Source organism: Lichenostomus cassidix, chromosome 14 (assembly GCF_008360975.1).
Source record: "Lichenostomus cassidix isolate B80296 chromosome 14, HeHo_3.0, whole genome shotgun sequence".
Classification (NCBI taxonomy): Eukaryota; Metazoa; Chordata; class Aves; order Passeriformes; family Meliphagidae; genus Lichenostomus; species Lichenostomus cassidix.
Genome location: NC_139495.1, coordinates 11299467 through 11327359, shown reverse-complemented (window position 1 = coordinate 11327359; position 27893 = coordinate 11299467). Strand labels below are relative to the sequence as shown.

Below are 27893 nucleotides of genomic sequence, written 5' to 3'. Positions count from 1 at the left end.
ATAGTGAAGGAGAACCTCCCTGTTTTTTTCTGGAACTTCTGGACTGGTGTGATGGTTGCAGGTCACGCTGAGGGCTCCACCTCAGCTAGCCATGTGTGTCCTCTGGCACTGAGTCTGCTAAAAGCAGTATCTGAATGAAATATGCTACACAAGCAATTTTTATCTTCTGGGTTTTTTTCTATTTAATTGCACCTACTCCCTTCCTTTTGTTAGATTTTGGCACTGCAGAAATATAATTGAAATATCACAGACCTAGAAGGCCTGCAAACAGACAGCAGCAGTTTCTTGGCACAGCTCAGCTTGGCGCAGCCCTGGCTGGGCTCTTTGTGCAGGCGTGGGGCTGAAAATAAATCCTCTTTCTAGAAACTAAAGGCTGGGTTTAGCTGGGCTTTGGGTGAGCACAGACATCAAAAGCAAGTGTTATTTGCTGCTGTTTGTGATCATGGGGGTTTGAAGTCATTGCCCTGCAGCCACAGCTCCTCCATCTACACAGGGAGAGAGGGTCCTTGGTTTTTGGGGTGATGAAATGAGTTTAAGGGTGGGACAGGAAACATAACCTGTGGCCTTCACCATAACCTGTGGCCTTCACTTTTTTCTGTTTGGTTTTGTGTCCCCTCGTTGAAGCGTTTAATGTTTAAGGTTTAAGGCAAATGCTTCAGTTTCTCTGTCATCTGGGCCCATTCTGAAAGGCCCCAGAAACAGGGGCAGCTGCATGGTGTAACAGTTTAGCACGATAAAGCCAAGACATGCACATGAGCCACTTGACCTGAGACCATCAAAATTCATCCTCCTTGTTTCAATACAATTTCTTTTCCCAGTTTTCTTAGTAGGGGGAGCTGGAAACAGCCTGTTTCCCAAATTGTACCTGAGCCTACAAGCTCTTCTGGCCTTTAAAATCTGATTATCCTTGTATTTTAACTAATTTCCTCACGCTTCCTGTCAGTTTTCTGTTTGAAAAGTGTACATGGGACGGCAGAGCTGCAGTTTTTGTACTGCAGTGTTGTACATGTTTGGGAACCAATAAGAAGGTGAAATAACCTGGGCTCTTTCACAGGGAAACAGGGAAAGACTTGTTTACCAGATCTCCCATTTCTGGCAAACAGCTGGCTGTAGTTTTAATAATGAGCTGCCCATAATTGGAATGTATTTAATCCAAGTTAACATACATGCACTAAACTTGCTAATTGGGAATTTCTTTTTATAAGCACATTACTCTTGCTTTTTCAAGTCATGTGAACGTGCTGATACAGCAGAGAGAGTGCACCTCGCTCCACGACTGCAGCGAGCAGGCCCCAGTGCATGGTAATTTTTGAAGAAAACATATGGTAAGAGTAATGGCTGAAGCCTGTAGACAGCTTGCCTAAATTACAGTGCATCCATTGAAACCAGGACACATGCTAAGCTGCTGAAAGCAAAGAGATGTCATTAAAAAATGATTCATATACCTTTGCTTTAATGAGTCCTCACACTTGAGGATTGCCAATTGCCTGATCAATAGCTTCACTGCAGCACGAGGCAAAATTCTTTCTACAAGTGAAATATTTCCATTACAGAAGTCTGGGACTTCAGCATATACACTTTTGCCTTGAAGGAATTTGAAAATAATATTTTTTTTTTTATATTTCTGAAACCTGCCTATATTTGAATCTAGTAAATAAACAATCATGCACTGCCATATGGAGCAATTTCATAACAGCACATGGTGAGGCTCTAATGAGTTTTACCATACTGTGCCTGACAGGTGAATTTTCAGCTTTGATTACAGGAGGCCAAAAATAATTCATCCAGGCCAATAAAGTTTGATTTAGATAAGACTCGATTATTTTTGCTATCGGCCGTTAAGAACTGTTCTATCCTCATTTTCATTTTCAGGCACAGAGCCTGGCAACAAGCAATAATGGATATTTATTGGGCTATCAAATCCACAGAGACTTGTTTACTTATCCGAGTACTGCAATTGTCAATATTCTCTAGTCCACCGACTGCTATCTTTAAAAGATGTCATGTGTAGGAGTTGTTTTCAAGCTCAACTCTTAAACTTTAAAAAGGTGCTTTGAAGTTATTATTAGCAGCACGGTGCCTGGAGACCCCATTATGCCAGGCAGGTACAGAGTGAGAGACAGACCTGGCAGAGGGAATCTTGGAACATGCAAAAGCAGGTCCCACTGAGAAAGGCTGAGAAATGTTGTGTTATGCCTCTGAATAAGCTGCTGGTAGCTCAGATCTCACCCTCACCTCCTGTAGTTCAATAATGGCCCTGGACACTTGTTACACCCCAGATCCTTAACTTGCAGGGATGAAACTCAAGGTCCCATTACTCTGTTTCAGGGCAAAGGAGCAATTCCCACCAGATATTCTCGAGAGGTGAAAAATCACACTGATGTTTACTGGCAAAAATACAGAAAATTAAAGAAACTTTGGCAAATAATAAAATACAACACCAAATTCAATATAAAACGTTTATTATAGCACTACTTAGAATTTACAAAATATTAACCCGTTTAACCAAGAAAAACATTTATACTTAGGAAATGTTTTGTTACCCAAAAGTTCCACAAAAAGAGAAATGGGAGAAGAAAGAGAGGGAGAGACAAAGACGTAAGAAATGTCCAGTCTGTGACAACCCTGGATGACAAGTGATATGACTGAGGCAAAGTCACACAGTTAATTTTAGCAAAGCAAGTAAATATTGGTTTCTTCCAATATTTTTTCACCACATGGATACACACTAGTCAGTACTGCTTCAGATACTCAAGTTTCTTTGGTTTTCCAGCAGACCAGGGCATGGAATTATTCACAGAAGGCAGTGCAAAGGAAGGTGTGTGTTGCCTGGGCCTCCCACAACTGCACAAATAAGTAACTATGCTGAAGCTCTTGCCTTAAAATTTGTAAGAGATTCTTCCTTGGTGGTTCCCATTATACCTTGGTGTTCATGGAAGGCTGATCAGTCTCAAACTTCTAAAGTTTCACCTTACTCCTGGTTTTTAGTATCTCAGGTAAAAATTCACCCTGGGTATCATCTTGATCTCTCAGAGGCCCTTTGTTCCAATTGCTTTATTCTTCACTATTCTTCTCCTCCTTCCCCTTATGTTCAACAGGTGAAAAATGAGCATTTATGCCTTTTCACGAAACTGGCAAATATGTAGTCATGCCATTCCTGCGTAGCGTGACATTTTGTGCAAAGCTTTATCTCTGACCTTTCTTTTCTTACCCTTGGTTCAATTTCTTTCTGCCCTGGGCTTTGAGACAATGAAAGTTAATTATGACTCCTGTTAGGCCCTTTGGGGGCTTTGGCTCTTCATATGCATCTACACAAAAAAAAAGTGACCTTAAGGTTTTCATTCAACGGATATCCCCTATCAAACTTAATTTCCTTTTTTTTTCATCTCTCAGCAGAAATTTTAATTGTCTGTTAAGGGAAGGCCATGTAAGAAGTCAGTATGAGTAAAAATTCTATCAAGTGAATTTTTATTTATGTATTATATTTTAGGGAACAATAGTCTTGGGATTACTGCTCAAGGAACTCAGAAATCTTTGCCTAAAATTCAGATTACCTTTGAATCTCAAAGTGGAAATCTAATTTGCAAATACATTCCCAAAGATGAGGAGATTCAGACAGATCTTTTAAGTTCCCTGTTTAAAAAAGAAATAGAAGGGCCTTCCAATGGATTCCAGAGTTGTGAGGGTGACTTGGCTACTCCTTTGGAAATATCACCTGTGTCCTGCAAATAGTTTTCCTTTGCTTTTGTGAGCTGTGTTGCAGCCTGGTGTCCCACTTCAGGATTAAAAACTTAGAATAAGCAAGGAGCTATGAAATTAAAACAGCATATAACTGAGCCAATCTTAGGTAGTATCTCTGAGGTAATTAAGAATGGAGCAACACAGTGATCAAATCAAGGTTGCAATTAAAACTGAATCAACAGATCAATGGGTTCAAATGAGCAAATCATCATATTAATATGGCAGGTAATCAGGTAGAATTAAGTGGTTGACACTGGAGGGAATTTCTGTTAGTTTGAGACTGAAATTGCAGGGAGAGATGGGGAAGAACCCATTTTCTTTTAGTCTGAGATTCGATAGCAGTGATCACTGCCCTAAGACAGAAACACACGCATGATCTTTCTGATACTAACTTTAGTCCCTTCTTTACCAAATCTTTGGGAATGCCTATCCCAGAGACCTTCCCCATGCTATAAACTTGGAAAAAATACTTTCTTTGTCTCAAAAGTTATTAGAGGCACACAAACCTTGCAGTAACACAAGACTTTTGTCTTTAGGTAAGAATAGTAAGGTCTTATTACATTTTATTGTAATAAATTCTCTTGCTGACTGATATACCTTCCCAGACCCAACCAGAATGTGGGCATTCTCTACAATTCTCAAAAAATATTTTGCCATGTAGGTTAATTTCAAGATTAGCTCACGTTTATTCACTGATATAAAATAACTACAAACACAGGTTTTAAACACAGAGGTAATTCACATGTGCCTGTTTAGCATGATAAACTTGTTTTGCCTTTCCTGTGTTAAGAGGGATGGCCTTTTGGACAGACTGTAAAATTGTTATGTGTAAAAGAGATTGTTTTAAATTCAGCATGATCTGGGGAGTTGGGCTATGCTTCTCCAGTCCAAACTGATGCCTACAAATCTTGCCATCTTAATTCAGAGCCCAGATGCAACACAGGTCAATTTAATTTCATTACTGTCAAAAGGTCTTCTGAAAAGATTATAATGTTTGCAAGCCACTGGCCGCCGCAAGGTGATGCCACAGGAGGAGAGTTCAGTGGGGACCACGTGCTGGAGTGAAATTAATTAACCCTTGTCAGCAATGGAGAGTTAAAAGCAGGTCCATAACTCCTTCAATCCCCCACCAAAGGCAAAGTAACAACCCGTTTAAATTTCTTACCCTGTTAAGAATGAAACTGTAAAAAGTCAAATGAGTAGGTTGTTTAACATTGGTGGACATTGTAGGGAAAAAAGGAAAGAGTGAAAAAGTAAGAGTAGGCATATTTTTATTTTCTCTTTTTATGGTAAGTGCTTACTAAGCTTAAGCTAACAGAAATGCAACTGCAGCACTGGATTGCCCATGATATCTAATTTTCAAACAGACATAAATACTAGAGAACAACTTGTCATTTTAAAAGGGTAAACAGAAAAATCATATAAATTAAGTGACATTTAAGAAGTTCAGGGTTTATATCACAACCACCAGGGAAATCAGAGACCTAAGGAAGAAATGTTTCTTTAGAGCATTGATGTAATCAGACTTGGGAGAAAGATTTTTCCCTCCCCCCTAAATGATGGTCCAAATAATTTAGAAGCATAATTTTGGACTCAGATTGTCACAAAGGATTAACTGTTTCTTTTTAATTATGGACCCTGCATTTGGAATTAATTTCTAAGTTGATTGAAAATTAGTTCACTAAAGCGGTAAAAGGCTAAATGCAATCAAGTGCCTGTAAGAAACAAAAAGCCCCACAGAGGCCCTGGTTTATTGAAAACAGGAGAAATAATGGCACAGAAGCAAAGATTATTTGGGGTCTTTAGCTAAGTGTTTGTGAGGCCAGCAGAGCTGCACTGGGAGAGAGGAGCACTTTGATCACCTGCTGAGGTCTAGCCAGAACATTTGCCACAAGGCTCAGTCTGTCAAATGTTAATGGATATCTTTGCAGAAAAAGACTGCTTTGCTCAGGAAAGGACCTTGAGGTGATGAGTTAAGCGCCGTGGTGTTGTCTGTGACTAACTGGGAAATATATTGAATTGTTCAAGGATGCTCAAGGCCAGGCTGGGACTTGGAGAGGGAAAAGGGAGTTTTGCACTGAACTTGGAAAGAAGAGTCTGCCCTGCAGTCATTGGGGTGCTAATTGCACCCTTGGTGAATGAGAGCGACATGGCCCTCTCCCTGTGTGTGGCAGGGAACATCCTGGGGTGCAGCCAGGCTGTGGCTCTCACTGAGGCCAGCTCAGGCCTGGAGATCTCTGCTTAAACCAGTTCTAGGGAATGCCAACAAAGCAGAGCTCTCTTGCTGTGGCTGCCCAGGCATCCCTGTGGTCACTGTGGTCAGTGAGGGAGCAGTCAGGCACAGCTCAGAGCTGCTTCCTGCTCAGGCTGCACTCAGTGCTGCCGTGTCAACGAGCAGATGATGAGAGGAGCAGGCAAGGGGCAAGGTCACCTCCCACCCTGTCACAGCCCATCAAGCCCAGCTGATGTTCCTGACCCGCACATGCAGGAATTCACTGCTCTCATCTCTGAGCAGAGCTCCGAGCACCGGCCGGCAGCAGAGCCATCCTCGCTGCAGCATTTATCATGTTAGCAAATGACCTTTGGAGAATCAAATTCCCAAACACCAGCGCTGGCCACAGCTTTTCAATCTGTGCAGCCGAGAGCCAGCTGTAGTGCTGGGCTGTGCCAGCTTGCTCAGCCCAAGGAGGACCAGAGCTCGACCTCGATACAACACGTGATCCATCCTGTGCTGTATTATCCAATTAGTCAGAGTCATTAATTCATCTCTTTAAGGTCTTGTTCTAACAGGAGACAGTCTTATTGCCAAGATAATCCCTAACATTTTACAAACATAGCATTATAGACAGTTCTGATGAAAGGCAACCTCGAGGGGGTTGGCTAATCCTCCCCTATCCTAAGGCAGGATCAGCAAGACATTTAAGCTTTTCATGAAAGATATTTATCTAACCCATCTTTAAAGAGAACCTGTAATTCTGGGGAGAGGCCTGGGTTAGAAACCCTGTCCTTTATTCTGTCTTTCTGTACAGCTTCTTTTTGATTTGGTTGTTTTGTGGCGTGGTTTTTTTGACTCACTTCATCCATCAAATGTTTGATTGCAGGTGGTAAAAAGGATACCTTTATACATTGCTTATAAGTTATTCCTAAATATCTTAATAAAAGACTAGTCAATGGCTTAGAGTCCTTCAATTAATAAACTTAGGTAGTCTATAGTAACATCCAGTGGTGTATTAAAAGCTGTACCATTCTGATCCATCTTATACATACAACATTTAATTGTTCACTTGGAAATCAAGTCACATCTACGTTTAATAGAATCAGTGCTCAAATAAAAAAAAGTCTTTAACTTAAAGACTTTTCATTCAAAATTGTTTTCATGATTCCTTTTTAATAAAAGCAAAAAGACGTACCTCTATTTTGTAGACTGCTGTCTGAAAACCAGACTGCACTTCTGTTTTCCTCAGAGGCATTTTACACACAGATTTTGTGCAGTAGCTATATCATGATGTTTGGGAAGTAGAGCTATGATCTTTTCTGGTCCTTGTTTGCTTTTTACCAGTGACATCTCTAACTCAGAAGATTTGTAGCACTCTCATATACAAAATTATTATTATGTCAGCAGAGAAAGTGCAGTTTTTCCTGCCCTAAAGGGTTTCATAAAATGTTATGCAAGTGTCTGTTGCAGATGGAGTTGGTAACGCTGCTTACTCTTAAGGTAGTCCAGCATTTGGCATTTTCACTTGCCAGGTTTTAATTATTCAAACTAAAAGTTTTTATGCAAATATTTGCTTCAGGCTAAATATTTTAGAGAACTTTCAGGGAAAATAGTTCATCTGCATCCAAGAGTACAGAAATCTGAGAAAAGGAGGAGATGAGCTTTTCCTCATGATAAAATATTTGAATGATTTAATCAGAAAGGTTTGTCTTCTCTTTGTTTAAAATTTGGCAGAGAGATTTGCTCTAACATCAGAGATCAGTCTTCTGCTTCTTGAAAATCCAAGACAAGTTTATAAAAAAGCCTTGATCTGCCCATGCTCTGTGGCTCTGCTTTGGGAGAGTCCCTGAGGCTCCAGGGAGCTCCTGCTCTTGGCCTTTGGGGGACTCTGCATGGCCATGGCCACCTAACATCTCTTTAATTTGCAAGGGCAGCTCGAGGAGATCACAACCATCCCCATATGCTCTCTGTCTGCCTAGCAGATCTCCACAGGGCCAGAACTGCTCCTTTACTCCACAGTTCATCTGGTGGGACTGAGCACTGAGGTTTGTTCAGCACTGCCCAGGGGGGTGACATGTGCTATTGCCAGGCATCCAGCTGGCCCTGAGCTGCATGAGATTGCCAGGCTTTGCTCTGGGTCTTAAACTATAGTTTAAGTTTAGTGCCATACCCTATAAATCAGCAGTTGATATGTTATATCTTTATATATATACACACACACACATATATACACATATACATATATATAAACATATATATAAGTATATATACAAAGTATGTGTATATATAAATAAATGAGATATATATATGTAGATGGATAGATAGATGTATCCATACACTTTAGAGATGTCCAACCTGTTTCTATTTGGCTTTCACACCTCTGACCCACCTGACCAACACTCTGCAAGCAAGTGGCAGCAGCATCTTTAGCTGGGGTGAAGTCTGTTGGCATTAACTTACAGAAGGCTCTGGAGAGGCTGGAGCAGGGAGATGCAGTCAAGTACTTGCGGTGGTGTTAAGCCTAGCCATGCTCATCTGCTTATTCTAATGTTGAAAATAAAAAGAAAGCTCTCTGGATTCAGTCCAGAAAGTGTCTGTGTTGAGCCTGCTGCAGCAGCAGACTGCAGGGACTGAGCAGGACTGAGCCTGGCAGCTGGAGGAAGCAAATGCAGAGACAATTATGGTGTTAAGCACTGAACCAGAGCACAGGGAGACAGTGAAACCCTCCCTGCTTGGAGCACTTGATCCCTTGTGGTGATAACAGTCTGCTTATTGCTGCCAGACATCTCGTCACAGCCAGAGGTAGAAGTCTGTGCTATGTACCCAGGTCTCTGAGACTCCAGCTTGAGGAGTCCTTCTCGCTTGATAGAATTCTGTGATCAGTTACTTCTTGAAATTCAAGGCTATTTTCTCATTAGGGTTGTGTACACAAACAGCCTCGCTCGCATTTGAGAAGGAACCAGCTGCCTGGTGCCTCCAAACTTTTGCATGCTGGACTGTACAACCTTAATAACCTTCTGAATTATTTATTTTTCAGAACCTCATATAGCTCTCAACTTCTGTATCAAATTAGAACCATAGGGGAAACCTGGGCAGTAGGACAGACCAGCAATTACCCCCAGTGTTGCTCAACTCTGATGGCTTAGATAACCAGGTTTTGCCTTAGTGGAGGTTGTGCTCACTGGTGCTGCTTCAGAAGTTTGTATTTTCAACCTTTGGCTGCACTGTTATGCAAAAACACCTTCTCCAAACCCAAGTGCCTGGTGCTGACACAGGGTGACCTCCTGGCTCATTTCTAGCACTGCCTTGGGTGTCTGGGGCCCGTTCAGACATTCAGATTTTAGGTCCAAAATTATTTTCATTAGACAAAGGGCTATTACTTAGCAGTAATTCTGCCAGAATAGCAATGTGTAAATCTTTCTACTTTGTGTGATACCAGTGGATTTGGAGTGGAACACACTATATTTGTTTTCTTCTTAAACTTGAAAGCCAAAAGCAATTACTTGTAAATCACCACACATCATTGTACAAATCCTTTTTTTAAAAGGAAACCATGCTGGGAATGCTGTTAAAAAGTTGAGCTGGCTGGTGCTGGTTTGACATTCAGGAATTTGACTCCTTGGGATTCTGGAAGCTGGCACTAGGGCATGTCTATATAGCTGAAGGATGGGGCTCTTTAGAGGTTTACTGCTGATGGGTTAGAAATCCCCAAAATGAGCCTTTTTTCTCTTTTTTTTTTTATTCTTCTGTTGCACTCAAAGTGGCTCTGTTTAAAGCTAAAACAAGGAGTTTTCAGGATTGAGGTTTATGTGGAGGATCTTTTTGGACCTGAGTTCTGAATCAGAGTATGTCTTGTTCTCACAAAGCAAAATTAAGCTTATTACTTTAAGTCAATAGGCTTTCAATTTAACTTGGGAAGACTCTGCGATTTGGGTAAACAATTACAGGTTGGGGTTTTATTTTTCCTTTCCAAGAAGGTCTGTCTCATTCTATTAAAAGCCAGAAAGCACTTTTCTTCCTGGAGAAGCACTTTCCAGAATGTGGGACAGGCTTTGCAGCGCACAGGGCAATGCAGGCAGTTCTGTTTCCATGTATTTCTCTCCACAGTGCAATGCACGTTAGTGTGTGTAATGACTGCAGGGACTGGCTAGAGGTGTGATAGAACACACAGCACTGTGCTCTTATCTCCTTTTAATTACATGCAACATTTTTCTTCAAAATGAAGAAAACAATCGGGACAATAATCCGTGAGCAAGCAGATATGTGGATGCAAAAGAGATGCTTCCAGTATTCCTCTGTTGGTAGTACCAAGAAGAAAGGTCATGAAAAGCCCCATAAATAGCCTCTATTACCCAGAAAGCAAGCCTTGGTAAGTGTCTGACGGAGAGATCCCCAGCTCCCAGCAGCCATTAAAGCAGACTTTCACTTTCAGACATTAGAACATAAAGCTCCTTAATGAAGGGAAGATGTTTTCAGTCAAATTGTTTTCCTTTAATATTTGTTTTCTCCGCTTGAACAAAATGTATATGACAAATTACTGGCTAAGCTTACAAGAAAGATCATTGTTAAGACGGACAGTCTGAATCAAATTTTTTAACAAAATTCCCATTACTCTATTTAAATGGAAACAATCCAGACATCATTAAAATAAAGCAGGATTCCTTCAGGGAGAAATTATTTCTGGTTTGATTTCTGTCAAAATGACTTTGACTTTCAGAATACTTTTACAAAATGTTTTCCTGAGGCTTTGTCTTTGTGAAGGGTTTTTAAACAAAGGAACTATTTGCCACTAAACAGAAGTAATCTGATAAAAGATTGAATTCAAATTAAATGTGCTGATTTTTTAATGGAAGAGGTTCTTTATTATTTTATTTTGTTTTAAGACATGTCACCTAATCAGCACATAAATCTTCATAGAATTCATCTGACAACCTCATTAATTTCCTGTGAATATTGCAGTGCGAAGAAAAGACCATAATTTCATGAAGGTAATTTATTCTAAAATCAGGTGCCTCATATTTTTATTTCTACGAGTTTGGGTTTTAATGAAGCTAATCTCAGTCATAAACACATCTTTTGGCCACAGCGTGGTCGTATTCTTATTCTGGAGAGGGCCTGATGCTGCTCTCCCTGACCCAGCTGGAAATCAGGATTAATTCCAGGGAGGGCATGGCCAGGTTTGAACCAAGGTAACCTGCATGGAACAGACCTCAGGGGCTTTAGGAGCTGCCTTTGTGTCACTGTGCAGCAAAAGTGGTGTAAAGGACCCGAAATATTAATGGAAAACAATGTGTCTGGTAATGCTGTGGTGCTAGAGCAGCAAAAACCTAAAGTGATGCAACCTTGAGTCAGGTTTCCTATGGATACCAAAGCTCCTGCTTTTCCCCAGCCTCTCCTGCTTAATTTCAGGTTCATTCTTTAGAACTCCATCCAGTACCTGGAAAAGGTGAATTTTCTGCTGAAAAGCACATTGTCTAGGGACTTGTTTCCAGTGCCTCGTTCACTTAAATTTATGCAACTGAAACTGAATTTTTAGTCATATGAATTGAAGATTTTTTTTCCCCTTAATTTTTTGTTGTTGTTGTTATGCTTTTGTATCTCAGTTGGTTGTGTCTAGGAGTAAACAAAGCAACAAGGAGCAGATGTTTCTGTTCTCCCCCAGCTCCTGTGGGTCAGACTGTGACAGAGGAGGCTGCTGAGGGGGGATCAGGTTTTCCTTCTGCCAGTCTGAGCCCAGGGTTACACCAGAGCAGCATCAGCTGGGGAGATTTTAGGCTTCTCCTTGTCTGTTCTGTCCTACAGTGGAAGTGGTAATGTTTTGAGCTGTAACTCTCTAGAATTAGGGCAAATCATCTGTACAACGTCAGTGTTCTGTTATTGGCTTGGTGATGAAGGAGCTTATATAACATATATCATATTGTTGTTGTAAGTAGATGGGCTACTGATAAAGCCATGGAGCTTTGATATAAATTGATGTAAGTTACTAGGCACTGACTATGGAAAAACCCTAGGCTGTTACCAGTAATGAACTAAGACTTCAGCAAAGCATGGTTCATCCCACTTTCCTATAGCTTGTCTTCTTCAAAATTCTGCCCACTTTTCAATGTTGTCATTATCTTAATGGTGTTTAAAAGCTTGGTGGTCACAAGCTCTCTGCAACCATTAAAACTAATGAGATGCAATTTCAGAAACAAAAAGGAACAATTTGTGTGCAAGTAACTTGAGCTCCAAGCAAATGAAAATAGAGCCTGGTTCATTGTCAGAAAGTTTCAGAAACTTCACATGCAGAGTTTACGGAAAACATCTTTCAGACATGATTTTGAAAATTGCTAATATTTGAAAGCAGCTGGTGTAACAAGGTTACTGAGGTGAGGAGAGAAATGCTGCCTGGAGGACATGTATTAGAGAGATCAGAAGATGTTGCAGGCAAGTTTCAATATCAGTAGCTATTTTTTACAGTAATTTCATTGCAACATTGACCACTGAGAACAACCACTCGTCATTTAACCAGTTCTTCAACTTCTTTTCCCCCCACTTTTAATCTTCTTGTGGAGGCAGCTGAATAATACCTTTTTCAAGGTAAGTGTCTGATGTGTTACATCAATCACTAGAATTTCTTCTAAGATCCACATTATACTTTAAACCTTGACCTTAACAGCCATATCAGCATAATAATTTTTAGGTATCTGAAGGATTTAATACTTGATCACGAGATAAGTTGTTGGGGGCTCCTTTTATGACCCGTGGCAGGTAGGAATATGATTCTGTTGTTCCCCTTTGCATTATCCTCCATCATCAAGAATTTAAAGGCAAATATCTGTGCTGCATGGGTACAATCTTGTCTGTATGGCAGGGCTTTATTACAAAATAATAACCAGGTTAGGTGAATAGCAGGTAAGCTCTTTTTGGAGAAAGGTGTTTGGTTTCCAGGCCAAATACAGCGTGGAGAGCAGCAATAAAAATTTCATCTCCTTGCACTTGGTGAGAGAGAGTTCTGTTTACTAAGTTATAATATTCCAGGCTTTTTTAATGCTGTTGGATATTTTTCGGGACTTGGAAAAGAAAAGTGGAACAGTGAGGGTTTTTTTTTTAAATGGTGGTTTCTGTAACATGGAACATTAAGCAGATGGTGATCAGCTCATTGTATGGAGGCTCAAAGCATCTTTCAGGTCTTGATGAGCTTTGATCCTAGAGGTTTCTTGTACCAGATCCATTCTCCTGCAGCTCTTGTGAAAACATCTTGCTTTGCGGCCGTTTTTGAATGTGCAGAGCCAATAAAGTTGCACAGCGGTTTGGTAATGATAAATTAGTTCTGTTTCCATTAAGAAAGATCAGAATTCTTTCAGTATTTTTCAGGTTTCTATGGTTTTATTTTGGGAGCTGGGAAAGGTCTCCAAATGTTATTATATTTAACCAAGGCATTTTACAAAGAAAATTATTTTGAAAAACTGGTAAAGTACCACTTTTACTTTCCCCTTCACAGGGGAAGGATATTGTTTTGTTGTATTTAGTTCCTAAGACAGGCAGCTGTGGCAGCAAACGTGGTTCAGTGACAAGGACTGTCAGCTTGGCCTCTGTCATGCCAGGCCAACACTTCAGTTTCAAGCTGGCTCTACCTAAATGAAGCAGTTTTGGTTTGAGCAAGCTGCAAAATGTGGGTCAAGGCTTGCTCTTGGGCAATCTTCCCACCAGCATCAGGGAGACGTGGCCAGGCTGCAGTGCCACGGTCATGTTCTAGCAATTGTGATAAATTAATTGGTTTGCAATATTTGTACTGTGCTGTGAGGAGCAGAGAGTCCTCAATGAAAATGGTCCTGTTTGGTTGCAGGTTAAAATGAATATGGGTGAGGTTGTTAATTCCTCCTGGGCCTCACAGGTTACTAGTTCAGAAGTTAATTCTAGAAGTACCACTCAGCTTAGGCTACAGGGTTTTGTATTTTCTGTGAAATATAGTTAGCCCCCAGTAATTCAGTACAGTAACTCAGTACACTTACAGTAGTGTTCAAAATGGATGTTTGAGTAAGGATTTCCATGGCATAAAATGATTCTATCAAAGCATGTATGGATATGCACTGCATGTGCTTTATAAAAGGAAATGCTTCTCTGTTATTCTAATCTCCTCTGCTATTCCTAGCAAATATTCATTTCACTTGTAGGCTGATCCATTTCCATAAAGCTCCTCTGTCCTCAACAATCACGTCATGTGGCTGTCAGAGTGCCCTGGTTGTGATGAGGCATGGTTTTCCTGGGCTTTATCCTGTCACAACCACGGTAAAGCATCAGGCATGCAAAAGCAGATGAGTTGGGAAAAGCAGAAAACCTTTGGTGCAGCTTTCTGATTTTAGATTTCAGCAATTAGGGAAATTAGGCAGTGTATTTATATTTAGAATGGCATATTTCTGCACTGGACAAATGCTTTTTGTGCTCTAAGACCCTGGGAGGAGCGGAGCATTCAACAACATAAACTATTTCATCAGAGGTAATTTGAGAGAGGGATTGATTTGTTTCCAGATGCATTTTATAATCAAACTGAATCCTAATTATTCTTTCTATTGACTGCTTCACAGATGCCTTGAGCTGTGTGCAGCACAACACACTCAGTTCACTCAACTCCTTCACCATCATTTGTACCAAGTAATTGTCTCAGTGACCAAGCTGAGAGCGGTGAGCCATTTGGTATGAGCTTTATCTCAGCATGCTCACCGAGCGCGTTGGAAACCACAGGATCCCGCAATGCATTCCATAAATACCACGTCATCCATCCATCAGCTGAATTACAGTGCCCTGCACGGGCTGGAGGAATCAGCTGACCTGTTTATCTTCTCCCCCCACCCACCAGCTCTATTCAGCGCAAGCAGAGTTATAGAGGGAAAGAAAAAAAAAAAAAGCCATTAATAGAAGAGAGGCAGAAGATGATGAATTAAGGGAGCCTCCATTAATTTTTCATTTTGACAGATTATCGTCTGTCAAAAGGCAGAGGAGATGTTCCTCATGCACAGAGCTGGGGAGCTCGCTCTTTGTAACACAGACTTATGTTTTTCGCATGAATTAGGTAGTGGGCACCAAAAGGATGAAAAATTCATGGCAATCTATAATTTACATGCTAGAAGATAAATAATGAACTAAATCCTGTCATTAAATTGGTCTTTCGTTTTTTCTTAATCCCCAGGGTGATGAATCTGATTCTGCAACAACATTTAGTATAAATTGATTTTTTTTTTTTTTTTTTTTAGTGGGGGGCAAAGCTGTTTAAAATACTTTGTTATAAATAGCTTGAGCAGCACAGTACATTGCCTTAGGCTGAATGATATGCTAGCCTATTAATGTAATAGTACATTAAGATTGACGTTAATTAATGTCAATATTAACATCACCTTTCTAAACCACATTGAGCTACAAAAAAAAAGTCATAAATATTGTAGAGTTTGGTTTAATTAACTTTGAGTTTTGTTAAAAAAAAAGAAAAGCCTGACATATTGGGAAACTTCCTTTATTCAAATGGTATTAAAATGGATAAATGGGCATTAGAATAAATGGGGGCTTTCCACATCACTTAATGTATGTCAAGAGACATGACCTCATTTCAAACAAGTGTGTTTTTTTCAGATAAGACATTAGGGTAAGTGAAGTTTCACTGTGTATAATAAATAATAAAATTACAAGCCTCAAAAGAAAATCTGAACAATTTGAACTGTGTTGTAGGCTGGTTACTGAGGGCTGGTGGATCTGTTCAGCTCCCTGTGTGTTCTCCTTATAGAAGGCAGAGGAAAAACCCACATCTCTTGCTATATGGATCTTACAAATTAGTTTTCTCTCTTTTTTTTTTTTTAAACTCTTTTTTCCCTTTTTCTAGAATGCCATTCAAATACGTCTTTAGAAAAATAGTGTTTAGGTAGGTGCACACACATGTATAGAATATAAGTCCTATGAAGCTCAGCTGCTTTCTGTGGTCTTGTCTGATCTGATGTTCACAGAGCTCTCCTCAGGAACTGGACTGTTTCTCTAGAGCAGTTTTCCTTGCAAGTAACAAGGTTCTTGATCTCCAGTAGCCAAATGCTCAGAGTGGCTGGATGCAGGCTGGATCCCTGCTGCAGCCAGTGGGATGCAGGGTTTCACCTGGGTCTGTGTCTCCTCTTTTCAAAATATTGAGAAATCTCATCCCACTGAGCTGCATTTTGAGGGATGAGTTGAGGATTGAATACACCCCTCCTGGATGATTCCTGCTCCATGTGGTCCCCTTGTCCCTGTGATAACGGAGGCACCAAACACAAGGCCACGTTATCCTGTTCAAAACCCTAAGTGAATTAATCAAAATGGGGCAAACCCTGGTTCTAGCTGAGTCCTCAGCCACGGTGTCCCCAGTCTGTCACCCTGTGTCCATCCCCTGGACTGTCACACTGGCAGATGCAGCTGAGCTCTGCAGGAAGCTAATGTACCATGGTGCTTTTTAACTTGTGTCTGCAGACATTCTCTTGGCTTCTGCCTTGCAGGAAGTGCCTCGTAATGAGGTTGCCATAAAGAAAGCCAAGCTAATGACAGACTGATTTAATGCAAGTCCATACCATTAATTTTTAGGGATTGGTAAATTGAATGAGGTTCCTGAAGAGTATTACAAAAATGTTGCAGTTAATTCTAGCCATTATCTGGAGTAATGAGCAGTAGCTGCTGTGCATGGCCCCTTTCCCATCGTGTGGGGTTTGGGATGCTCTACCTGGGCTCAGGAGGATTCCTCTGGGCAGCTCAGCAGCACCCCAGCTCCTCAGAGCTGCCTGGTGTCACCGAGGTGGGGATGTTGTGCCACACCAGCCCGTTGTCCCCATGTGGAGGTGACAGCAGCTCTGGATGTCCCAGGTGTTGAGCGGAAGCTCTGTGGGGAATGTCTGGCTGCCAGGGAGCTGGGAGCTGCCAAAACAGCTGTTCCCTTTTTCTCTCAAGGACAGCAGAGACAAACTAGTCCAAATCATCCTATGGAACACATTTCACTTCTGGGGGTTTATATAGTCCCAGAACTTGAAAATTCCAATTATTTAATATACTTAGTCTTACAAAAAACTGGAACAAGAAATAAAATTGTCAAAAGCACTTAATTTCCAGGAGGGTCTAAACCTGGCACTGGATCTTTGGCTTCTATATTATTCTTGTGGCACTGTCACTAACTGCTTAGAAAACCACTCAGAACATTAGATTTTGGGTTTGTTAATAACATTTTTTTCCATTGTCATGTAATGATCAGTCATGGTACTTTGTGTCTCAGCCTGATGTTTACTGAACCAGGTATCTGCCCATTTTTGGGGAATTTATCAGGAGAAGATTTTCTTTTGTATGTACCTGTAGTTACCAAACAGACCAGGTATTCAACACTGTATTTCCCCTGCACCCAGCTCCAAACCTTTTCCCAAGCACCACACTGCCCTCCAAGCACTTGGCAGTACATGTGCTGGATTTCCCCTGCCCTCCACTGCCAGAGTGGATTTGTTCCAGAGGTCTTTGGGGCTGTGCAGAGAAGGTTTCAACACCCCCTCCAGCCCAGCCCAGCTGACGTCAGAGCAGGACTTTTAGGGTGGCAGCCCTGTTTTTGGAATGCTGAGCCCATCTCAACACCATGGCTTCCCATGTTGCCAAACCCTCTGGGAAGGTGGGGCAGAGGGGATGTTTAGCTGAGGATCTAACAATCTTCCCAGCAGGTTCCTGGCTGTGATTAGCAATGCCAGTCATGGCACCATGATGAGCAAGGCAGGGAGAAGCTCTTCTCACCCCAAAGTGTTCTTTACCTCGTGCTGTCTGTACCTCTGAGACAAAGATAGTCTGAATTTCATCCTCAGTATATCAGCAGGTATATTTTCCAGCCATTGACATGCTCCTGGCCAGGAGGAGGCCGTGTGATACATTTTTAACACGTCTGGGCTTTATAGCTTCTTTTCCATAAGAAATGTGTGGGAAATATTGGTGGGCTTTCAGTGCGGATTACTCTTTTGTAGCTGTCCAAATTATCTTGGCCTATTTAAACACATTTAATGCTATTTTAGGCTTGTTGGTATTCACATTGCTCACTGCTTTAAATGTAGCCTTGGGGGCCCTGCGGGCTGGAGCTAGAAATGAGGTTCTCCCTGTGGAAGCCCTGTGGAGTCATATGGTAGATAATGGGATTGATCCAATTTCCATTGAAGTCTGTGGTGGCGGGATTGAGTCCAGAAGTTGATTAAAATTTTGTGCTTGCTCATGAGACTTGGTATGCAATCAATAAGTGGAATGACATGAAATATCAGAAGAAAATTTATGCTACACTTTTTCTGCAAAAAAAATGTGTAAATTTTTTCAGGACAGCCTCAGTGTCCTGTGTATATTCATTGCTTTGGAACCTGTATAAGCACCACATTTAAAACTCATTGATTGATAGATATTTTCTCCTGAATCTCTTTAGAGTCAAATCTATTTGTCACATGGGGTCTATATTTAGATTTCACAGGGTAATGGGCAGTTGATGTGCAAGACAACATCTAGAGCCTTCTCCTTGAATCTGAAAGCAGTGCTGCAGTTCAGACCTTTAAAGCCTTTGAAAAGTGTCAAACTAATGTCTCTTTTCTTCTGGCCCTTCTTGTTGCCTTTTCTTTTCCCAGTGTTGAACACTGAGAGTCTGAGCCATTGTCCTACTATAAATGTACTTTGGGTTTATCTTATTTTCTATAAATACACACTGAATATTAATGTCTGTGGAAATTAATCATTTTTTCCATTTGATCTTCCTTCTATTGCATTGACTTTTCTTCATTAATTTTATTAAGAGCCTTGAAAAATCGAGTACTTTAGATACCAGCTTCTTTAATTTTTATTTATGGGGTTTTGGGGTTTTTTTTTTAAATCCTGCATAGGAAACGCTTACAATTGTAGCAAAAGAATTTCTATTGGATTCCTCAGGGTTTTGGTAACCTTCATGACTTTTCAAAGTCAGCTTGAGCAAGGCAGCATTAGTTCTATCCATGTCTTGGCTAACTATAGGAAAACCAAAAAATAACTTGTTCCAATGCTCACTGTGCTTAATTTCTTGTAGTGGAGATAAGCTTGAAGTGCTCCATAAAGTTGATGAACTTGCTAAGCAAATTTCATTGCTTGTTTGAAAAGTTTTCCTGAATCCAGGATCCAGAAAAGGTTAAAAAGAATACTCCAGATGGACATTGCCTGTTTTTTTCCACAGGAAGGACATGCTCTCTAAATGCTAGTGTGTAGTCAAATGCACTGGGTAGTGTTTTGACATTCATTTTTGCACAGTTCTCTATGACATATAATTTCCCTTTTATTGTTCCTTAAATCAAGCCATGTAAAGTGCCAATATGCACTCTCAGAAAAAAGAATGGTAAGATTTAGTAAGAATGGAAAAGCAGGGAAACCATTTCTAGTTTTACTCAATTAACTGGGAGACCTGTCTGTAAGAAACAGGATTGAGATATATGGAGGTAAGGCTTGAGGGTTTTTTGCCATGCAACATGGATAGGTCATAATTTTCTCATCTTGAGAAGAATGAAATTGGATATAATTTTGAATATTGAGAAAATTCACTCCTTTATAGCATCAGTGAATAATGTTTTCAGCAGTTTATTCTGGCTTTACATCTAATATATCCACTGTTGGATTTGATGGGGATCTTTGATGGGAATGCAGTTAAGCCAAACTGATTGCTTCTGGAAATTTCAACCTTGTAAATTCTTAGGAAATATTCAAATAAATCAGACCAAAGACTTACCCTGTGCCTCTCAAAGAAAACCACTTTGTGCAGGGAGCAGATTTCAGCTCTCCATACACTGTCATTGTTTGTAACACAAGAGGATCTTGGAACCAAGCCACAGATCAGTTTTCCTCTGTGCTACTGCAGTGCAAACACAGGAGAAAAAAAGAGAGAAAATAAAGAAAACTCTGTTTGCAGAAAGTGGCTGCTATTTGTAACAAGACCTGATATAAAGGAAAATAACACACAGAGAAACTTTCAAGATGAAAACAAGACCTGATGTTAATTAAATGAGTGACAATGAACATAATCAACTTATTGTTCCTGCACTGACAGCACAGACATTTTGTTCTGTGGAGGCAGCAGGAGCAGATAATGTTGAGTACAATGGAGTGATGCACGTCCACACTGACTCTCACAGAGGAAAGAACAAAGTTGGCAAAGATCAAACCGATCGTGTTTCCATTTTAATGTTGTAATACCTGTCACTGCCAGTCGTAAATGACTGCTGCTTCAAAGATATCCAGCCTTGCTGTGAGTACCCAGATGAATATTCATATTGCTTAGCACGGAAGGAAAAAAAATTATTGAAGAACTTTGGAAAGACAATGTGAAGCTGATGAAAAATGCACCCGTAATCAGCACAAGTTTTAGAACTCTGAGGCAGAATGGTGTGAGGCGAGGGAGTTGTTTATCATTTTGGAAGTAAAACTGCACAAAACCTTTGGGGTTTGCTTGATGGATACTGCACAGGACACTTGGAGGCTTTTGGGACACTCCATTAACTTTGCATCCTGAAATTTCCTTGGGAGCATATTTTCTCCTGATCATAAACTAATTTTAATCTATTGAAGGACAACAAATATGACCAGCATGGCCATTTGGAAAAAAACTCATGGAAAAATGCATTAAAATGAAATGTGGTCATGACAGATGAGTAAGCATTTCACTTGCTGAAAACCGGAAAAATTTAAGCTACTGCAAAACAGAACAATGAAATCTGTCTCACAGGAAATGAGAGCTTTGTGACGCTTTATGGCAATGAGACATCCTTCTCTGGTTTTGATGCAATGCAGTGAGGATAGCTGGAGATTTTTTTAAGGTCTTCATAGTGCACATCTGTTAACACTGGTGATATCTGAACCCAAGAGCCTGTCCATCTAATCACAACTGTTAACAAAGGGCATCTGCCTGGAGCCAGAAATCAGAATTATTTTTTGGTTTATAAATTCTAATTCTTTATGGCCCAAAATGTTGTTTTGTTCAAAATCCTTATTATAATGATGGACATCAGGGGAACAAAGGATTTCTTAATTAGCTGCTTATAGTACTTTGTTTTTACTTCCCTGATTTAGATCCATAAGTTTAGGATCCACTCCTGTTCCCATGCCACAAACCCCTGCTTTCTGCAAGCTCTGTCTGTCACAAAAATGTAGCAGTAAGACCCACTTTGTGTTGTTTATAGTATCTCTGAGGCTTGGGATTCATCTTTGCTTGGCAGATCCTCCTCTGCCTGTTAGAGCATCTACAGACTTCTCTGCTAAAGGGCTGCAACTTCCATGGGATTATTTGTACTACAGGGAATGGGAACTGCAAAGAAATACCTTCTGAAAGAAACCACTATTGTTGAGCTGCTTTGTTCCTGAGGATTCCTTTTAACTGGGGAAATCTGTCTAGGAGATGATTCATGCTGCTTGGGCATGGCATTCTCACCTTCTTGATTTTGAAGAACTGCATTTGTTCCATAGAAAGACCAGGAAGACCCAGAGATAAAATCTGCTGCACTGAAGTATTGTTGAGCTCTGTTTATCTGGGATGTAATGCGTTAAATTCTGTTTACTTGTGCTAAAACCTCCACATCCTTATCCATGCAAGAACTGTTAAAATATACTATTCTAAAAGAAAATTTTGAGGGTGGATAGGAATTCCACAAGAAATTCTGTTTTAAAATATTTTTAAGCACACTGAAATAATTATCTTGCAGAGGAGAAAGAGTCTCAAAATTATTCTACAATTAGCATATTCAGCCTTGCATATAAATGATTTACTTAAGTGTCAACCTGCAGACTAATATAGATATATTTCAGTCAAGAAGAAGGGCAAGGAATCTTTATCACAGTGCTATGAATCTGGACCCTAAAAGAGTTTGGAAAAACAGACAGCAATTAATTTTGGCCTTCAAGGATTATCAGAAGGCTTCACATAAATTAAGAAGAATGCTGTGGAAGTTAAGAAGGTAGGCAACCACAGCGCTGGAATACCAATGACTGTCCTTGTTTGTTATAAAATAAAAGGCTCAGTTATAAGAGGAGAACAATGAATTTCTATAAGCATATGAAGCTGAGCATTTGCCATTACTCTTAATTTGCTCATAATAGAAGCAGACAACACCTTCCTTTGTCTTTTGAAAAGGAATGCTTTAATATGGAGAAGAACTTTTTCATTGGTCAATAGCAAAAACACACTGCTGTGATATTAAAGAAACACCAGCACAGCACAGACCTTTTCAGGCATTTGATAATTCAAAAGGGAAAAAAAAAATTAAAATATATGGCTTTAAATAGCACGGAGTGTATTTTTTTAGGTACATTCCAGAAAAACACCACTGTAATATTTTTCATTACAGTTGAACAGAGAGATCCAGATGTGAGCATGCTGAGATCATACTCTGGTTTTGAGTGCTGGCTCTGTATTATTGATTCTGGTGGTGTCCATGGCTTCACACGAGGGAGACTTGACTCCAAGATGAACCTTAGGGTGGTGCTGATAAAACTATCTGCCCAATTTGTGTGTTGGGAAACCTTCAATAAGAGACCACAGTTGAGAGAAGTACGAATCCAGTCTTCTAGGTTCTGTATTTCTGTTTTGTTTTGATCAGACTTCCTTCAAATAGTGAAAACAGGCATTGCTGCACAGACAAAAAAATGAAAAAACTGGATAAAGACCAATCAGACACCCTCTAGATGTCAATTATCTGGTTTTATGAGAACTCTTAAGAGCCACTAAATTATCATCCAGATTTGGTCTTGAAATTAGTATTAACAATAACACCTTTGCATTGTGGAGTTGAGCTATCAGTGTAAAGAGCTATTTTTGGTTTGGATTATTTATTTAAGTCTGAAGCTTATATTCTCACAACTCTACATTCCCCTTGGGGTATTGTTATTTTTGCTAAATGAAGAAGAAACAACATTTCCGACAAGAACATTTCATGACAATAAAGTTCTTACTTTATGGTGAATTAAACTGCTAAGTGTTCATTTTATGTTCTGATCTCAACATTACAGAACAGCACAATTCCAAAAGTTAAGGAGCCGAGCTGTGTAGGTTTTGTACATCATGCTGCTACTAAAACTAATAAATTATCCAAATCATTTTCCAGAGGAGCGATGACCACCCAATTCAGCCTCCAGATACAAACACAGAACCCCTCTGAATTCAGTGGTTTCAGGAGGGAACTTGCTGCTCCATCCCAGCCCTGGCACTAAAACCAGCACCCTGAGCAGATGCAGAGGGAGAGGGGTGAGGGTGAAAAAGGAGTCAGATCTTGCTGTCATCACTTTTGGAGTCAGATTCACTCCTCCTACAACTGCAAATGCTGTCAGAAAACTTTATGTTCTTCTCTAGGGTGTAAGTTCTCAGTAAAACACACCCCACTGAAGCCTTCCAGAACAGGCTGGAGGAGGGCAGGCTGGAAATGCAGCCACAGTCTAAGCCAGGAATAAGGCAAATACTTCCTGGGATATCCTCCTGCTTAATGTTAATTGATGCTTAATTCTCCTGGCTTAATGTTTTCCTTTGTTTTTACAATTTGTTGTGACTTCTTCCAGCAATTTCTCTAGCTGATATTTGAACTCATACATATAATCACTATTCCAGCAGATTTAGATATTCTGGGGAGTAGTACCTCCTTTTGCTTCTCTAAAATTTGCCTTGACTTTTTGTTATTGCTGTCCTTCCCTCTTGCAGCAGAATATAGATGGAGCAGCTGTTGGCTTCCTTTGTTAGCTCTTTCTCTGAGCTAGTTATGATTTTATAGACTTCTGTCACATCCCTTCATTCACCTCTCCTGCAGGATCGTCACAGTCAGGCTGTGTGACAGTTCTTTGTGTGGAAGTTGTACTTTTGAAAACATTTGGCACATTCTCTGTCTGTTTTTTTACCCAATCCTTTTCAGGATGTGACTGAGAACTGGGCTGCCACTTCCATCAAACCAGTTTCTCACAATTTAAGGTTTCTTTCTCAGTGCTGAACAGTTCAGAACCTATTTCTGTGCATGCAAAGCTGAGCAGTTTTTGCTATATGCATTGTGTTACGTGTATCAGTACAGAAATTGATTTGCCTTTTAGTATCACAAGAGCCTCCTGCATCTCTTCACAGCTGGCTTTCAACTTCACTGGAAAAAAATAGTTTTACCTTGAAAAACTTGGTATCCTGAGGAAGTGTTGTCAGCTCACTGCTGGTGCCCTTTGTGAGCTCCGTTTTGGGCAGGCTGGGTTTGGTACCTGGGGAATCCCTGGTGACGTGCTGGGCTCTCAAAGCTGCCCTGCTTTGGCCCTGCCTTTCAACCACCCTCTGGCTGAGACAGGACATTCCCTTGTGGCCCGTGACAGCACAGCTTCTTTAAAGGGCTTTGATGAGGGACCTTGTCAGATATCTTTTGGAAATACAAATAGGCTGTATCAGCTTAAACTCTCTCACCCCCATGCTTGCTGTTTTCTTCAAAGAACTCTTAGCATGGAGCTCTGAGCAGCAGTAGCTTTGAGGGTCATGGCAAAAGCTATGTGGGCTTCTTCACAAAATAGTTATATTCATTCATTTATCCAGTAATTCTGTTCTTTATTGTCATTTATGCTCATTTGTCTAAGAAAATGTTTTCTGATTGGGTTTGGGTCTTTGTTATTTTGGGGTTTAATTTTTTTCTTTTTATTTCAGTTTCACTTACCAACGTGGATTTGGCATCTGTCTCAGACTACCCTGGGTGCCTTTCAAATGAAACAGTGCAGGCAGTGAGAATAAATGTGTCTGCCCTGGGGATCCATGCCCTGGAATTGGACAGGTGGGTCAATGTCTTCTTTTTTAAAGAGCTCCAAATTTTCCTGCTTTGTCCTACGTGCATCTAATATAAATCCAAACAGGTCTGAACCATATTCATGCTTACAGATATTAGGATTGCATAGGAATAGGTGAGACTGTAAGGTAAGGCAGGTAAAGAATCCATGCTAGCAATTATACTGTGAACAGTAAGGTGGAGGAAATCAGAGTGGTTTTTTGGGAGGAAGATCTTGGATGGAGTAACTCTGCAACTGCACAGTTGGGAAATAAAGATATTCAGGTTTGCTAAGAACAGTTTTAGTTTTATAGAAATGATAGCATATTTCTGTCTTTATAGAATACAGTTTCAAAAGTAATTTAATATGACCAAATAAAACTTAGATGTGGAAATTAGCTTTTAAGCATTTAAAGAGTAGAGAGAACCAATAAGGTGTGTGATACAGAGTCTGTCCCTGAGTCTTCCTTACCTGCCTCTTAAACCACTGAAATGGTGACATTACACCTGAAGCTTCTGAATGACAATTTGAAAATTGTGATTACTGTAATTCATGAGTATGACCTGAATGCAACATCTCCAGTGCAGCTCCATGCTCCCCACTGGAATCTCCACTCCTGTTCCATTAGCCAGCAGGGAGCTTTGGTGTTTCAGACCAGCTCCAGGGGATTTAGTTCTGCCAAACACAAACTTGTTTCCCTAAATTAATTTCCTCCTTCTCAAGCCTCCCAACATGAATTTCTGCAGGGAGTTCTCTGGGCCCTTCAGTCCAAACCACTGCAGCCATTTGGCAGTGAACAGATTTAGCTCCTGTTTTGTTTTCCAGCTAAGGAATACCTTTTCATTTTTTTTCTTTTTTGAGCTAACAGATCTTCTTGTGCTGCATAAACACCAAAGAATGAAGCATACATTTTTTTAAATTCTAGAATACTAATTACAGTGATGGTTTCCATGTTTCACGTGACATTCCTGCTGCTTGCATCACAGCTCCAATTCCACATGAGCAAGCCTGTTGCTGGTTTTTTCCATGGTTTTTAATAAGACTGTGGAAATTTGTTTTCTTTTAAGCCCTAAAAACTATTTCCTAGCAAGGGCTGTTTGAATTGGTGTTTTGTCTTTCTCCTGTGCCTTTTGTGAGCGTGTTTTGGATCAATGTTTGTAAGCTCATGCTTACTCTCGGTCTGCCTCTTAGAGAAACAAATTCCTGCACTGCCATCAAAGCTGAGTGCCTGTAAATCAGTACAGAGGTGCCTGACAGCAGCAATAAGTGCTTCGTACTGGAATGCAAAGGTTGCTCCTCTTGACTACTAATGCAGCAGGTGATCCCTGCCACAGCTCCTCTCGGGGTGATCTGTGCATTTCAACCTGCTCTTTGCATCCTGACAGCGAGGCTGAGCTGCTCCCAAAGTCCATCCACAGCCTTCCCATCCTCCCAGAGCACATGGGAAATATAGGCAGAGGCTAAAATATGTATTGGGAATACAGGGAAACTAAAATTTGTGGGAAATCTTGCAACCACGGATGCAAGGATGGTCATCAGGACACTGAAAACAGGAAATACATGGAAATTGCTAGATAGTATCTCTGCTGTTTCTTTGATCTTAGGAGAATTTTAAGGCAGATACACATGATTTATATGGACCTTGAGGGTTATCTGGCTGTTTATTGGTTACAGCAAGCTGGGTTTATTTCTTGTATATTCTGCAGTGACACAGGATAACAGCAATGAATAACATGCATTAGATCTGCATGGGGAGGGGACTGTGGTCTCCAGGGGATGCACAGGCACAAGTGTCTGCTGAAACTCTTGAGCAGACTGACTGAGCCCTCCAGGTCTGGGCAATACCTGTGGCTCCAGGCAGCGTGGTTCAGTGTCAGATCCCAGCAGGAATGAGTTCATTGGGATCAGCTGTGTGTGTTTTAGCAATGCCTTGCTAAAGCAGGACTTACAGAACCTGTGGCTCCCTTGAAGTCCATGGAGTTGCCTTGGTATTAAAGTGAAGCAAATAAGAGATTGCAAACGTTGGATGTTTCTAGGTGAAAAACTTACTATGCATGAAATAGTTTTCACATCTCTAATTGATAGATTGTAATTCTCCTGGTGTTGTTTCGTTGGGGTTTTTTCCACAAAGGGTGTAATAGGATATTCATTTATAACCAGGAGAAATGATCTGAGCAGATCTAGAAATTCAGAAGGTGTTTCTAGGCTTTTACCTTCTCTTCCTTTCATCATACTCCCATGACTACAAGGTCTAATAGTTATTTTTGATACAGTGTTGGCTCCTAATTTTGAAGCCTTTGTTGAGCTTTAATGAAATTAGCAGTGTGATCCCTCCATGAGACAAGTAAACAGCTGCCATTTCCCCCTTGCACACAGCCTAGAAGTTAGATATTGAAAGGTGTCAGATGAGCTGATATCAGTGGCACTCAGGCTATACTGCCATGAGCCTCAGCTCTGGTGTCACCACTCACCCCAGTTTGGGAGTGGATCTGTAGGGAATCTCTGGTGAAAGTCCTACACCAGGGGCTGGGGAGCTGGGATTTCATTTTAGTTCCAGTCACCTTTGTATGTTCCTCTGGTTTCATTTAACATCACGCACATCATTAGTCTGACCAGGCTGGAATTAGGTTTGGTTTGTTTTCTTTTTCCTTTCCATTAATTTTTATGACAGTGGCATTCATGCATTCTCCCCTAGGGGGAAAAGGAGAATGAAAATTTGATGAAACTATGGAGAGCCCATGTATGCTTTAAACAAGAAAATATTGTATTTATGTCTGAAAAAGAAAGTACCTTCAGTTAAAGGAATATCATTGTCTGAGAGTAATTAACTTACACTGATGCTCACAGAGCCCTGTGTGTCTAACAGGCCTGTGTGTATTTATTTACAGGCATATGCAGATTTTCTCTATATAAAAAATAGGAAGCCAGACTCTAGTATTTGTATGTGTACATCCATTGCACATATTTTATACATGGCATAAATACTGTAAATCATATACATGCACACACAGAGATTTGGGCTGTAATCCTGATCTACAGAGTCATGGAACACAAAGGGAAATTAGCAGATTTATAAAAATAAAACACAACAAGATTGCAGGAAATTCCTCCAGGAAATTCCCTCTGGCATGAGAGGCATAGCTGGAGGATTTCTCCAGCTCTTGGG

General features: G+C 40.5%; 1 protein-coding gene across 7 annotated transcripts in view; it reads left to right on the top strand.

Moving 5' to 3' along the window:
- LOC146430868 (uncharacterized) overlaps positions 1-27893 on the top strand; it is a 537765-nt gene that overhangs the window by 459482 nt on the left and 50390 nt on the right. For all 7 annotated transcript variants that reach the window (XR_014855166.1, XR_014855165.1, XR_014855168.1 and 4 more), the window contains one exon: positions 24612-24735. The gene's annotated coding sequence lies outside the window, so the exon portion shown is untranslated. The remainder of the gene's footprint in view (positions 1-24611; positions 24736-27893) is intronic.